Raw genomic sequence first — 15,572 nt, 5'->3', positions numbered from 1 at the left:
CACAAAGAAGTATCGCGACTTGTGGGAAGTCTATTGGTGGAGTTGGATGAAGAGAGATATTGTAGAGTTTGTGACCAAGTGCTCTACATATCAGCAGATTAAGATAGAGCATCAAAAGCCTAGTGGTCCTATGCTGGAGTTCATTTTCCTACTTGGAAATGGGAAGAAGTAAACATAGACTTCGTGATGGGTTTGCCTCGAACTCATCATTAGCAAGATTCAGTCTGAGTCATTGTGGACAGAATGACCAAATCAACTTACTTTCTTCCATTTCATAACTCTTATTCAGCGGAGGATTATGCCAAACTCTACATCAGAGAGTAGGCTAGATTGCATGGTGTTTCACTATCTACTATCTCAAATAGAGATACACAATTTACCTCTCATTTCTTAAAAGCATTCCAAAAGGGTGTTGGTAGCCATGTTCATCATAGTATAACCTTCCATCCTTAGACAAATGGTCAAATAGAGAGGACTATTCATACTTTAGAAGATATGCTAAGGGCGTGTGAAATTGATTTCAATGGTAGTAGGGATGACCACTTACCTTTGATTAAGTTTGCATACAACAATAGCTATCATTCCAATAATCAGATTTCTCTATTGGGAGCTCTCTATGGTAGGAGATGTTGATCTCCAATTAGTTGGTTCGAATTTAGTGAGGCCTCAGTCATTGGGCCTAACTTTGTATTCGATGCCATAAAAAAAGTCCAGTTGATTAGAGAAAGAATCCGGGATGCTCAGAGCCGACAAAAGTCTTATGAAGATGGTTGTTGAAAGTATCTCAAGTTTTAGATTGGTGACTATGTCTATCTAAAGATCTCTCCCATGAAGGGATTTAAGCAGTTTGTCAAGTAGGGAAAACTCAGTCCCCGATATGTCGTTCCCTTCAAGATTCTCAGTCTCTTCGGCAAGGTAGCTTATCCGCTTGAATTTCCTTCAGATCTAGCCTCAGTTCATACAGTCTTCCATATCTCCTTTCTCAAAAAGTGCATGGGTGACCCATCAGTTATAGTCCATATTCAGAGCATCAATGTTCAAAACAACCTCTCTTATGAAGAGACAACAGTTGAAATCCTAGACTAAAAGACTCTTGGACTGAGGAACGAAGAAGTCCCTCTAGTTAAGGTTATTTGGAGAAATCAGTACGTCGAGGGAGATACTTGGAAAGTAGAATCATACATGCATACCAAGAATCCTCACATTATGTCCTCCAACTCAGATTAAGCTCAAGGTAACAATTCTCTTTAAGATTGCCCAGTGTCATGTTCGGTGTTTATCACAATCTTGGCATCAAGTACCATTGTATTTCAGTCATACATTCATGTACCTATTCGATTATATATATAATTATGCATCAAACATGCATTCTCATTGTGAGAAACTTAGTTCCTCTAAACACTCAGTCATGCATTCATGAATTAGTTACACATGAATCTGATATGCATGTTCAGTATGATATGTTCAGCTTATCAGTCATGTTATCCATGAGATAATGTTTAAGTTATTCATATTCAGTATTTACATTACATTTATCTTCTTCCCCTTACTCCTAATCTCATTTGAGGATGAATTATCTCAAGTGGGAGATAATGTAATACCCCATACCATTTCCTAGCTTGAAATTATCTAAAAAATGTTAGACATTTACTTTGAAATATGAATCTATTTTTTTACACATGGAATTTTTAAGATTTTCACTTTTTATCACGTGGAAAATCAAATAAGCTTTCTATCGATACCAATTTCATCAAAATCTGGTATCGGATGAGGAAGTGATGGCCGTTTTACAGAAAGTAATTAGAACTGCCCAGGTGCGATGGTGAAGGCCGATGGACCATTGGACTAGCAATGGACCATCATACCCCACCGTTGCATAGACAAAATGAGTCCACTCTATGGCTGAATGCGATGGAGAGGTCCGACAGACCGTCGCACCTAACCATCACACCAAGGCAATAATTCCCAGTTCTAGTCCTAGTTCAATGATGAGTCCAACAGACCTCGACCCAGTGATGAACTGTCGCACTCCACCATCTCATGTCCGTCTCACTATTTTTAATTTGTTTTTAAAGGGGTATTTTGGTGTTTTACCACCAGTTTATATACCCAGTTATATTCGACCTTAGCTTATTTGTTGATTATTCTATTACAATAACAAAATTAGGGTTTTTACCCTAAGAGCAATCCTCAAGAACAAAATCCAAATATTCTTCAAGAACTAAGAGACTCCAATCCTTCAAGTTCAATAACTTCAAGAAATTCAATCCAGATATGCATAGCGTTCATCCACGGACTCCTTTCGTCCATGAAGCCTAAGAATATCTTTTCTAAGTTCAAGTTTATAGATTTCCTTTATGAATTTCATGATTGTGCTGCTCTTGTTCATATTGATAATGAGTAATTGAATTCTATTTCATGTTGGGTGATAAATTTTATGAGGATTTGATTAGTATAAATGTAGATTCATGTAAACCCAATACTAAACCCTTGAATGATGAAATTAGAATTGAATCATGATGTTTAATTGTTGTATAATGTTGTCTACACATACTATGCCTACCATGTGTTTGATTAAATCCCTAGATGGAAAAAAAATACCTAACTAGTAAGATATCATGAAATCCCCCTGTATTTACAAGTTTATGCATATCACCTATTTGATGAAATGCTTCAATAAATGAATTATGGATTATAGTGTTTATTATGTATTCAAGAATGTCCTTCTTTGTCATTTTCTTTCCATCGAGTCGTGGAGGTACTTGTACCCAAAAAATATAGCTGTGTTCCTAGAATTAGCGTCATGTTTCTAAGATATCCTCAGTCAAGCCATATTCAATAGAATTCAATCAGTCTTATGACTAAGGAAAGTTTAATAATCTCACTAATTTCAGTCAGCTTCAGATATTAGTAGCATTCCATCAGTTAACGGAACTCAGTTAACTTAGTCCGATTTAGTTCAAATAATCATAATTTGAGTCTATTCATACTGTAGTTTGATTAGAACTGAGTGAACCCAAGGATGGGAACGCACACTATCAGGTGATGGTGTGATTCTTAGAAGTCATCCTTGCATTCTAGAACTATATAGCCAGCATAGGTTGAGACATCAAAACTGTCCGATGAGGGTCCCACGGTTCATATTTAAGCAATAGTATAAGATTAGAGTTACCTACAATTTATCTCTACCAGTGGTGCAGTATTGACACCCTTCCAATCAGGGCACAGATTGGAGCCCAGCTCAATTATTAAAGCATATTTAGAGCATGTCGATTAGATAAATTTCTCCCACAGTTTCAGTATCATTATCAGTCAAGAACTCAAATATTTCTTTAGATTTCAGGACTGTCAGATACAATCAACTCAGATACTGTACGAAATTCAGCTAGTTCCATCAAATTTAGGATTTTCAGATACAGTCACTCATGTTATCAGTTATAACAGATATATCAGTTATCAGTATGTCATGTTATTAGTATTCAGATTCAGTAATCATGTTATCACGTTATCAGTGTCATTTATTATATCTCATGTATGTATTCTCACACTCATGATAGTCGGTCTATTATTATTATTGTTCATGCATATGAAACCCACGCATTTAGCCTACCTAACATGCATAACAGTACATTCAATCATACTAACGCATTCGTGCTATGGTGTTTTATACCATAGGTTCAAATACACAAGCTCCAGAGCACTAGTAATATTGCAGTCTCAGTAGTCAGAGTTAGAAGTGAGTCCTCATCTTTTGAGGACATAATCATTACTTATTTATTTCATTAATTAATTTATTAGTTGGAGTTAGTTGGGGACATGTCCCATCAACTTCTTATTCAGACAGTCATGTTTTAGTGGCTTTCCAGATTACAATATATTCATATAGCTCATTTCTATTTTGTTTTGGGTGTTTCATACCCTACCCAGATGTTATATTCTTATTAGATATTATATCAAAATTTTGAACCTTATGTCCTTTTAGTTTATGTTTCCATATTATATAGTATATTATGCAGTATTCAGGTTCAGCTATCAGTCATGGCTTATCTTGTGGTCCTTCGAGGTCATGAGCACCTTGTAGCATTTCAGGTATCATATTCCGGTCAATACAACTCATTTAACCAACATGCCCCAAGTAAGATAACTGAGTTGGGGTTCAATCTATATCCCCAATTAGAAGGGTGTCAATATCACACCACTGGTAAGGAAAAGTTGTGCGTGATCCCTTATCTAATAGGTACTCTAAGGAGAACGGTGGGACACACGTCTAACAGGTTAAACCACCTTATCAATCCTCATCTAATAGGTTAGATGTCTCAACCTATGCTGGCAACATATTTCTGGAGCGCAATGACTGCTTCTAATAGTCACACCCTTTACTAATGGGTGAGTTCCTATCCTTTGGTTCACTTGGTGCTGAATCCTATTTCCATCTGAATAGAACCTGAACTGATTATACTACACCAAACTGTACTGAGTTCTCGGAATTTCATTGACTGGTGAAATACAATTGATATCTCATGACTGACTGAGATTTTAGAGATTTCTAGACTAATACTGAAGTTACTGAGTTTTTCCTGAGTCATATGACTGATTGAATTCTACTGATCATGGCTTGACTAAGTGTATATTAAAAATTGATACTAGCTCTTGGCACACAACTAAATTGTTGGATAGAACTACCCTCAGGACTTGATAGCATGAAACTAACAAGACATGACACTTCTTGAACAAATAACCATAGTCAGCTAATTCATAGCACAATCATTAGGGATTTTCATGAAGCATTTGCAAGTCATAAGTATACACATGAATAGGAATGCATATAAATATGTCACAATTTTCTAATTCTAATCTTATGAGCATTCCACCAAACCATTACAATGCATACTAATAACGTGGAAGTCATTTTGAACATAAGGGTAAAGAATAGATTCATCAGTTTGGTCACAATTGAGTCATAAGGCATAATTCCTATTCACTTAGGCATTTTATGAAAGACAATGCATGTATAACTTTAGGCTTAAGCATGAACATTAACTCAACACATTTAGATTTCATTAACAAACAAAATTTCATAGGTTTGCTATATAATTTTGTGAATTCGGATTAAAGATTCCAACTTGGAAATCATACAAAAACATAAACATTATTATAATAAAGAAACAACATGGGCTTCAAAATTCATGATTTTAAAATAGGATTCTTGAAATTCATTTGTGAAAGAAACCCATGAATCAACACTTAACGTACCTTAATTTCTAAATTCCATGATGATTGTAGTGAGTTCTTGAAATTCAAGGCTTGAACTTGAAAACCCTAGAGCTTCACCTTGAGAGTATTTTATGAAAATAATCATTAATAGGGGTATTTTAATTGTAGGAAATTGACCTAGTTGGACTAAGCAAGGCACTGCCCTGTAGGTCCGCCGAAGTTAGAAGGGCGTTGCCTTGCCTGGAGCGGCGCTATAGCTGTGGCGACACGGGCCTATCATGTTGAGATACTTGGTTGGGAAACCAAACGTTACCTTTTTCTATTCTAAAAAATTCCAAAACTCACTAGAGAAGTACTATTACTTGCACCATCATGAATCAAATTTAAAATTGAAAAAAAAGGTCAGGAAGGTCATGAAATAATTCCTCAAAATTCGGATGCTAAAAATAAGACTAAGTGTTGAACACTTAGCTAAAATTTTCTAAGTGTTGGTACCCCTTAAGAGCATTAAAAGATGAATTTAGACTTAGAATTCTGCGGCATCTTACATTTAAATAAAAGAAATACAATTTTTATGCATTCTAGGTCAAAATCCTTGATTTTCACTTTTTAAATTCATGTTTAAACAAGATTTAAATGATACAATTGAAATAGGGATATGGAGCTTACCAAATCTTTGGAATGGAAGATGTTTCTAAAAATAGGAAAACCCAAGCTTCAAGTCTAAAAACTGATGAGAAAAAATAAGAAAAGGTTATTAATACTCAAGGCCAGGTACCGTTAAAGTGGTTACCGCTAAAGTAGCCTATTATCGCTTTAGCAGTATCCCCCATTTTAGTAGTGCACCAGTTATGGAGATTTGGAATTTCATATCTCCACAGACCCCTGCTAATTAATTCGAAATCCCGATAAAGCAAAGAAAACTATGCTAACCTATAATATTTGATACTTCGTGCTCATTAGTGATGTTAGATTTTTGAGAAACATCATTTTCACAAATTTGACAGGAGAAACAAAAATTTCACAACTTTTTGAACTGAGAGTCGAAATAAGATATACAATATATATAACATGATCCAAAATTGGGCGTTGTCATGATGTCCATCTCAAGACAAACAAGGACCGGATATCACCTCATTAACCCAACCTATTCATCATAACAATCTACATGATTCGAATAGATTCTGACTATATATAAAAATAGCAGAAACAAGACTAATAATCATAACTTAAATGATGTCTAATCATTCCATTAATGTGAACAAACTAAACAACCATATAGAAGTCCACAATTATCAACAATTCCTCAAAAAATCTGATGTCTAAATATGTCGCGACATGCCCCTAACAATAGCAAAAACAAAATCTAAGACATGTCTATCAAATAAGATAAACAACGATGAAATATATTCCTTCCGAAGTATGGAAGCTCACCACTTCAATAACAATAAAATAAACCTTTTATACCCCTGAAAACTGTGTAGAAAGAGAAGATAAAACGCTGGTGCCTATGTCGTGTGGGGATACAACATTCAAAAACTATTAGCAGTTGGAGTACTAGCACGTAACTCAAGCATAAGGAGAAAATCATGTCTTCATTCCAAACCCAAGCCAAGCGTCACATTGCACTATATTTATATACATAGGCATATATGTAAGTACATAAAGATAGAAAACATACTAGAGAAAAGAATAAGACTTAGCATACATTCTTGAAGCATTAAATTGCAATACATGAATTAAAGGACTCTGACCTTCCACCCTTATAGATTAGAACATTTCTTATTCAAAAAGAAATTCTAACCACAAGACGTCTTGTTAAATGAGGGACTCTAAAGACATGAATTCTTGTTAGGAAAGGGACTGTAACCATAAGTCATCGTGATAGGAAACGGAATCAAATCATAAGCCATCTTAGTAGGAAAGGGACTCTAACCAAAAGACACCTTAGGTAAGGGACTCTAACCACAAGCCATCTTATTAGGAAAGGACTCTAACCACAACCCATCTTAGAAGGTAAGGGACTCTAACCACAAGTCATCTTATTAGGAAAGGGACTTTAACCACAAGACATCTTATTAGGAAAGGAGTCTAACCACAAGCCATCTTAGAAGGTAAGGGACTCTAACCATAAGCCATATTATTAGGAAAGGGAGTCTAACCATAAGCCGTCATAGTAGGGAAGGGACTCTAAGCACAAGTGATCTTATTAGGTAAGGGACTCTAACTACACATTATCTTAGTAGGCAAGGGACTCTAACCATAAGTCATCTTATGATCCTTACAAGACGATATTCGAAATTTAACCCTTTTCCCAAGCATTAACATCTATACAATTCAACACTTAAGGACTCTAACCCATTTAACAAATTAAGACCACATATGACGACAAGGTCTTTATGGAACCATTTATCAATAACACACTTCAATAGGTCAATGCCTTGATTCAATTCATTTTTCGATACATTTTGTGGTTATCAAGACCCATACAAACCATTTATTCTTCATTTACATTCTAACACCATAGTTTAGTTCAAAACGCAAGCCAATTTCTTGTTTATGAACTTTAACCCCTTTTGGTCAACAACTAAAAAGGTCATTAATTAACTCATTACATTGAGAATAAGTTATTTAGATTGCCTTTTCCAAACTATTCATACTTATTGGGCCATTGTCCTAGATCAAAAGATCATCAACATGTGACTTGATATTTTTCATAGATATTTTCTCAAACACCTTGTGGGCTTGCTTTTTCCAAGGCCAAAAGCCAAGTAGAAATCACCAATCTTAGGGTTAATCATGACCTATTTGTTAAACCACAAACAATAAGCACTCATATGTGCAGTTAAAAACCAAAATAATGTATAAACACAAGTCTCATCAAGAGCAAATATTACTTATCACTAGGCATCAAACCACTTAATATTCGATATCAAAATCACCATTTACAAGTCATAATCCACATTTAAAATGAATGATATGTGAGTTAATATTAAGGGAAAGAGTCACATTACTTATACAAGATGATTCACGAAGAGATTCTTGGTCTTCAAGCCTCTAAAAGGACACCCAGTTAACCCCTGCATCAATCCTAGTTGAGGAGTTTGGGAGAATTTATTAATCTTTCTATGAGTGTAATGAGAGGCTAACATGAGTTATATAGTGAGGAGAGTTAAGGGTTTTGGGGTGGGAAATGTCCATAAATTCCCCATCTTATAAGCTAAAAAAGTGATTCCCTTAAGGGTATGACACCATGTTTAAACTGTACCTTAAGGTATGAGTGGTATCCTAATTCTTACCCTAGGCTTCACCATGGGACCCTAAACTGATCAGTATATGACTTAGGCTAAGTTATATCATACCTAAGTGTACAAATGGTACCTAAATCATACTTTGAACTGTATCTTGACAATTTCATCAAGACAACACCTAAGACATCCTACAACATGGCTACATATGACTCAAACCCTAACATACAACTAATGGATAGGCTAAATTTAATCTTTGATGGTATGTATTTCACACAACACTGCCTATTATACGAGTGTAAGTTTGTTAAGCTATATCCAAGGGTACGACTAGTACCTTGAGTTAAACTTTGTGCATAAACTTAAACAAAGAGAATTTTTCTAAGGGTAAAAAACGTAGGTGTTTCACTATGAAACCATACCAACCATGTTAAAAAGCTACAATCAGCATTCCAAATCTTTTGGTTTAGTCTGTTTTATCATATCATGTACAAGTCAATTAATGTTAATTTAGGTCAATCGTAAGGATTTTCAAGAAGCCAAAAACTACTATTTCACATAAATCATACTAAAATACATCATAAATTGTACTAATCATTCTCATACCCTGAAATACCATAAAGAAACCACAAAGAGGGGTAAAATGGTCAAATCATAATAAAATAAATATTCATAAAAATAAAAAAAATCATGTTGTTATATCATCAACAATAAAAAAATAGTTCATGCACAAACTAATGGCAAATAATTTCCTAATACTTCAAAAAGTTAGGGATAAGGACAACGAAAAATAATAATTGACTTTATCTATAGGTAAAATGTAGCCTAATAAATAGGTTGATGTAAGAACCCATTAAATTCAATGCTTAAATCAGCCTTTTAAAGCTTGATAAAGGGTTCTAGACTTAGAAAAACTTCAGCTAAGAATGAGGACTTTGTTTTTTCTAAGGCCTCCAAACTTTGACGAATTTAAATATGACCTTCCAAAACATAGTAAGTTGATTACTAAGGTGATTCGTGATCAGGGAAGTCTATATTACATCTTGGCTGAGTTTCAAAATGTGTAGACATGTGTAAGGGCATGTGTAGAATCCCAAAATAATAGCTCAGGATGATTATCCTACCGTGCCCTTCACAATGCATTACCTAGGGGTAGCCGCGATGGGCACCACAATGCCTCAACTAGAACAGTGCTCCAGTGGCCGCGATGCCCTGACCAGTTTGGTTGGGGTAGTTTCTTCATTCAAACTCCTCATTTTTAAGGACTAAAGGGTCAATTCCTTTCACCCCATAGGTCCATAACATAGGACTAAATCCCCATAGCTTCATAACATAGGATTAAAGCCCTAGGTTTATCAAATTCAAGAATTGAATCCCAAGAACTCACTTCAACCCTCACAAATTTAGAAGTTCTGGTATGTGAAGTGTTCATCCAAGGGTCTCTTTTACCCTTGGAGTTCAAGAATCCTATTTTTAAAGCATGAATTATGATTTCCATATTTTGGGTTAAATTATTCACATGTTGACGTTGTTGTATAATTTTCATGTTGATATCTTTTCGAATTTCATGAATTTATGTTTGCATGTAGGTTGTATTCTTTGAAATTTGATTGATTAATATGGCCAAGATGTATTAGTTTATTGTTCATGCCTAAGCATAAAGTTATGTCTCCCATGTGTTTTTCAATATGCCCAAGTGAATTAATTGTGCCTTGTGATCATGAGTGGTCTTAATATGAGCGCATGCTAGAAGTACATGTTAAAAATTACTTCCATGTTAAAGTTGTGCTTTAAAAATGTTTATTGGATTTGATATGTGAATTTAATAGTGTACCATGACATAACATCAAGTATCTCTATCCATGTACAACTTTATGACTTTCAAGTGCTTGATAAAGTTCTCTATTTATGCATTATGAATAGTTGACTATTTTATGCATCCAAGAGTTATCATGTCTTGTTATAATTTATGCTATCGAGTCCTGGGTGTATTTAATACTTGATGATTTATCTGTATACCTAGATCTAGCATCAGTTAAAGAATAGTCTCAGTCATGTCATGATCAGTAGGACTATTAGTCAGTTTCAGAACTCAAGAAGAATCAGTAAACTTAGTAGTATTCAATTCAGTTAAATAGTACAATCAGTAACAGTTAAGTCCAGCCTAGTATTGAACTAGGGAATCAGCTCAATGTCTATTCAATATGGATTAGAATTAAATACCAAGTAAACCCAAGGATGTGGGCTCACCTTCCAGTAGCAGGTGGGATCCTTAGAAGCTATCTTTATATTCTAGAACTATGTAGCCAGCAATGATTGATACATCAAACCTGTCAGGTGAGGGTTGAGGAGGTTTTTTAACCGGTCAATTGAGGGATCCACCATTCTCATTAGAGTACCAGCTAGATAAGGGTATATCTTCAATGCCTTTACCCATGGAATGGTACTGACACCTTTCCAACTGGGTTATAGGTTGTATACCAAATCTATTAAAAAAATAGAGTATTTAAGTTAGATGATTACTTTCCATAGTCTTAGTTTTAGTCTCAATCTTCAGAATCAGGACTGTCAAATATAGTCATACAACTCAGTGAAGAACTCAGATATTTCTTAAGATATCAATTGTCAGTTACTTAGTCATCAGAACTCTGTGTTCAGTGTTAGAATGATATCAGTTATAGTTTACATATTCATGCATGTACTTTTATTTAGTCCTACTCTTATTTTTCAGTTAGTATTGTTCATGCACATGAACCTATGCATTTTATCATATCTTACTGAGCAAACCTGTATAGTCAAAGTATTGATACATGCTTTTATTTAACATTATGATATCTTATATCATAGGTTCTGTTGCATGAGCATTAGAGTACCCTTAGTAGTACAGATTCTCGATAGATTAGTGGTGGGTCCTCATAGTTTAAGAACAAGATTATTTTTATTACTTCAATTATTTTTCTATAGATGGAGTTAGTTAGGGACATGTCCCATCAAATCTACAGTTTAGATAGTTTAGAGGCTTTACAGAGAAGAGTATTTTCTGAAAGTTGTTTTTAGATTTAAATATACAGTATCGAACCTTATGAAAATTTTTTACCTAACTTTTTCATATTATATTATTTTGATTTAGTTATTTCAGTAGGTACCAGTCATGCATTAGATTGTGGTCCTTCCGTATTATGAGTATCGTGCAGTGTCCGCAGTACAGACTCGGGGTGTTACAAACTTGATATCAGATCCTAAGGTTCAACAGTGTCCTAGGAAATCTTAAAGCTACATCTAGTAGAGTATTGTGCATGGGTGCTTAGCAGACCACAGTTATGTTAGGAGGCTACAAGATATTTTAGGAATGGTTTCCCTTCTTTATGTATTCATGTCATGAAAGTGAGCATGAACTCCAAGTAAAATCTTTGTCTAATTCGAGTTTCTCTATTATTTACAGAATATACCTCTAAAAAAACTAAGAGTAGAGAAACAGGAAACTAGTCAGTACCTCAGCTAATCTATCAAGATCTTCTAGATGAACATGTCTCCTACATTGAATACAGAGCAGATTTCACCACCATAGCTCATTCTGCAGTATCCTAGAATAAATGTCCAGTTATTAGTTTGGCCAACCCAATGGCCAATACTTCTGCCGCAAGGATTCGACACTTCACCGAAATGAATCCTTCATCTTTTACTTAGTCTAAGTCAGACGAGGACCTTTAGGAATTTCTTGATCAATTGTAAAAAGTTACAGGTATCATCTGGGTGACAACTAGTGAAATTGCTAACCTAGCTACATATCAGTTGTAGGATGTGGCTCACTCATCATTTAAATAGTTGAAAGTAGAAAGGGCCTTAGATACAGGCCCATAAAATGGGAGAAGTTTACTACTTCTTTTCTAGATAGATTCTTTCCCCTAAAGCTAAGAAAAGCTAAGATGTTAGAGTTTATCAATCTAAAGCAGGGTAATATGATATTGAAAGATTATTCTCTCATGTTTACTCAACTATCTAGATACACTTCTCATATTGTAGCAGATTACATGTCTAAGATGAGAAAGTTTGTGTCTGGAGTAAATGATAGTGAATTCAAAGAAAGTTGGACCACAATGTTGATTATTAAGATGGACTTGGCTAGGCTGATGATCCATGCTCAGTAGATATACAAGCAAAATAAAAAGAAGGGAGAGAAGCAGAATAAGAGAGCTAGAATAGGTAGTTTCAACTTTGCTCAACCTAAGTCAAAGGGTGGAAAATATTCTCAGTTTCATCAAAAATCCTTAAGTCCAGCACTATCCTAAGCTAGTGCTCTAGTTTTGAAATTCAGATACGAAAATAGGGATAGGGCCCTAGGACCTAAACCTCAGGGCAGTGTTCAAAGAAATCTTCTTCGCCAGTAGTGTGGTACAAACCACCATGATTTCAATAGAATTATTAGTGATGTATGTTTCAGATGTGGCAAGCTATGCCACAGAGCTAGATATTGTCCCATTCTGGTTCCTAGGGTCAGTGTAACCATCCTCCAGCTCATTTGAGTTGCCCGAACCAGCTGGGTACCTCATCTAGTGTCATAAGTGGGCATCACCAAAATAGACTCTATGCTTTTCAGCTCTGATAGTGTCAGGAAAATTCTCTTAATGTGGTAATTAGTATGTTACAAGTTTACCATATACATGTTTATGCTTTGCTAGATCCAGGATCTTCTTTCTACTTTGTTGCTCCTTATATAACTATTGACTAAAAAGTTATTCCTAAAATTCTAGCAAAGCCTTTCTAAATCTCTACCCTAGTGGGTAAGTCTATCATATCCCGACGAGTATATCGGAACATCTGGTTATGATATCTCAGAATGTCTCTTCAGCAGATTTAGTCAAATTAGAGACGACCAATTTTGATGTCATTCTTGATATAGATTGGCTTCATTCCTGCTAGTCCTTAGACGACTACAGAAACAAAATTGAGTAGTTTTAGTTTCTGAATAAACCCATACTAGAGTGGAGGGGTAGTACTTTAGAACTTAGGGGTCAGATTATTTTCTACCTAAGGGCACAAAAAATGATATCTAAGGGATGTGTCTACCATCTTTTTTGATTCTAGGAATCCATATGAGAAATCCCTAATAGTGAATTAGTACCAGCAGTATGTCAGTTCCCAGATTTTTTCCCCAAAGATTATCCTTGAAGGGAAATTAATTTCGCAATTGATCTTCTTACATATACTCAGCCCATATCCATTCCTCTATACAAAATAGTACCGGCAAAACATAGAGACTTAAAATAATAGTTGAACGATCTTCTAAATAAGATATTCATCAGACCCAGTGCGTCCCCGTGGGGCACACCAATTTTATTTATGTTTAAGAAAGACAGTTCTCTCAGGATATGTATATATTACCATTAGCTAAATAAAGTCACGGTTAAGAAAAAGTATCCACTTCAAAGAATTTATGACTTATTTTACCAATATTAGGGGCCTAATTATTTTTCTAAGATAGACCTCAAATAAGGCTATCATCTGCTAAGAGTTAGAGAATGTAACATATCGAAGATAGCTTTGAGATTTCAGTATGGTCACTTTGAATTCTTAGTTATATCCTTCGGTCTTACCAGTGCCCTAGAAGATTTCATGGACTTGAAGAACCTTTGTGGACTTTATAAACCATGTGTTTAAGCAACACCTGGACATATTCATTATAGTCTTCATAAATAACATTATTGTCTACTCCTGCAATGATTATGACCATGCAGACCACTCAGAATAGCATTGTAGACTCTTAGAAACCATGATTTATTCGACAAATTTAATAATTTCCATTTTTGGTTAAAGTCAGTAGCTTTCCTTGGTCACGTAGTTTCTGGGGATAGCATTATATTTGTTCCTAAAAGACTGAAGCAGTAAGAAAATAGACCAACCCTATCACTCCATTAGATATTAGGATTTTCATAGGCTTGGTCAGCTATTACTGATGGTTTGTTAAGGGATTTTCATCCATTACATACCCTAGGTTCAGATTGACTCTGAAGAAATTCAAATTTTAGTGGTCAGATTCTTGTGAAAAGATATTTCAAGAGGTAAAGACTCGACTTACCTCAGCCCCAGTCTTGACTTTACCAGATGGTTCTAATGGCTTTTTTATGTACTATGATGCATCCATAGTAGGTTGTGGTTGTGTCCCCATGCAGAGAGGTAAAGTCATAGCCCATGCCTCCAGACAACTTAATTCCTATTAGAAAAACTATCCCACTCATGCTCTTGAGCTAGCAACAATAGTTTTTTCCTTAAAGATTTGGAGGCACTATTTATATGGTGTGCATGTTAATGTGTTCCTATACCATATAACTTCTAGTATGTATTCTCTCATAAAAATCATAACCTCCTTCAGAGAAGGTGGTTAGAGTTGTTGAAAGATTACGACATAAGTGTTATTTACCATCCGGGAAAAGCCAATATAGTGCTTGATTCTCTCAGTAGACTATCTATGGGTAGTGTTGCTTATGTTGAGGATAATAAGAAAAATTTAGCTCAGAAAATCCATAATCTTACCCGATTAAGTATACACTTATTCTGCACAGCAGAAACTAGTGTGTGGATTAAGAATTATTCAAGATCTTCCCTAGTTTCTAATGTAAAAGAAAAGTAGGATAGAGATCCAAGTCTTGTTAAGTCGAAAGAGTTGGCAAGATATAAGAAGGTAGAGGTTTTCTACCAAAGGGGAGATGATGCGTTGTATTTCCAGGGCTATCTATGTGTGCCAGACATAAATTACTTGTGGCAGAAAATTCTTGTAGAGATGCATGGTGCGCGTTACTCTATTCATACAGAGGCCACTAAGATGTACCGCAATTTGTGGGAGACTTATTAGTGGAGTGGGATGAAGATAGATATTATAGAGTTATGGATAAATGCTTAACATATCAGCAGGTAAAGATTAAGCACTAGAAACCTAGTGGTTCCATGCAGTAGTTATGAATTCCTACTTGGAAGTAGAAAGAGCTTAACATTGACTTTGTGACTGGCTTGACCCGTACTCATAATTTAGTTTGGCTCATTGTAGATAGGATAACCAAATAAGCTTATTTCCTACTAGTTCATAACTCTTCCTCGATTGAGGATTATGCCAAA

This window comes from Capsicum annuum, chromosome 11 (genome assembly GCF_002878395.1).
Source record: "Capsicum annuum cultivar UCD-10X-F1 chromosome 11, UCD10Xv1.1, whole genome shotgun sequence".
Lineage (NCBI taxonomy): Eukaryota > Viridiplantae > Streptophyta > Magnoliopsida > Solanales > Solanaceae > Capsicum > Capsicum annuum.
Note: the sequence above shows the minus strand (reverse complement) of the source record.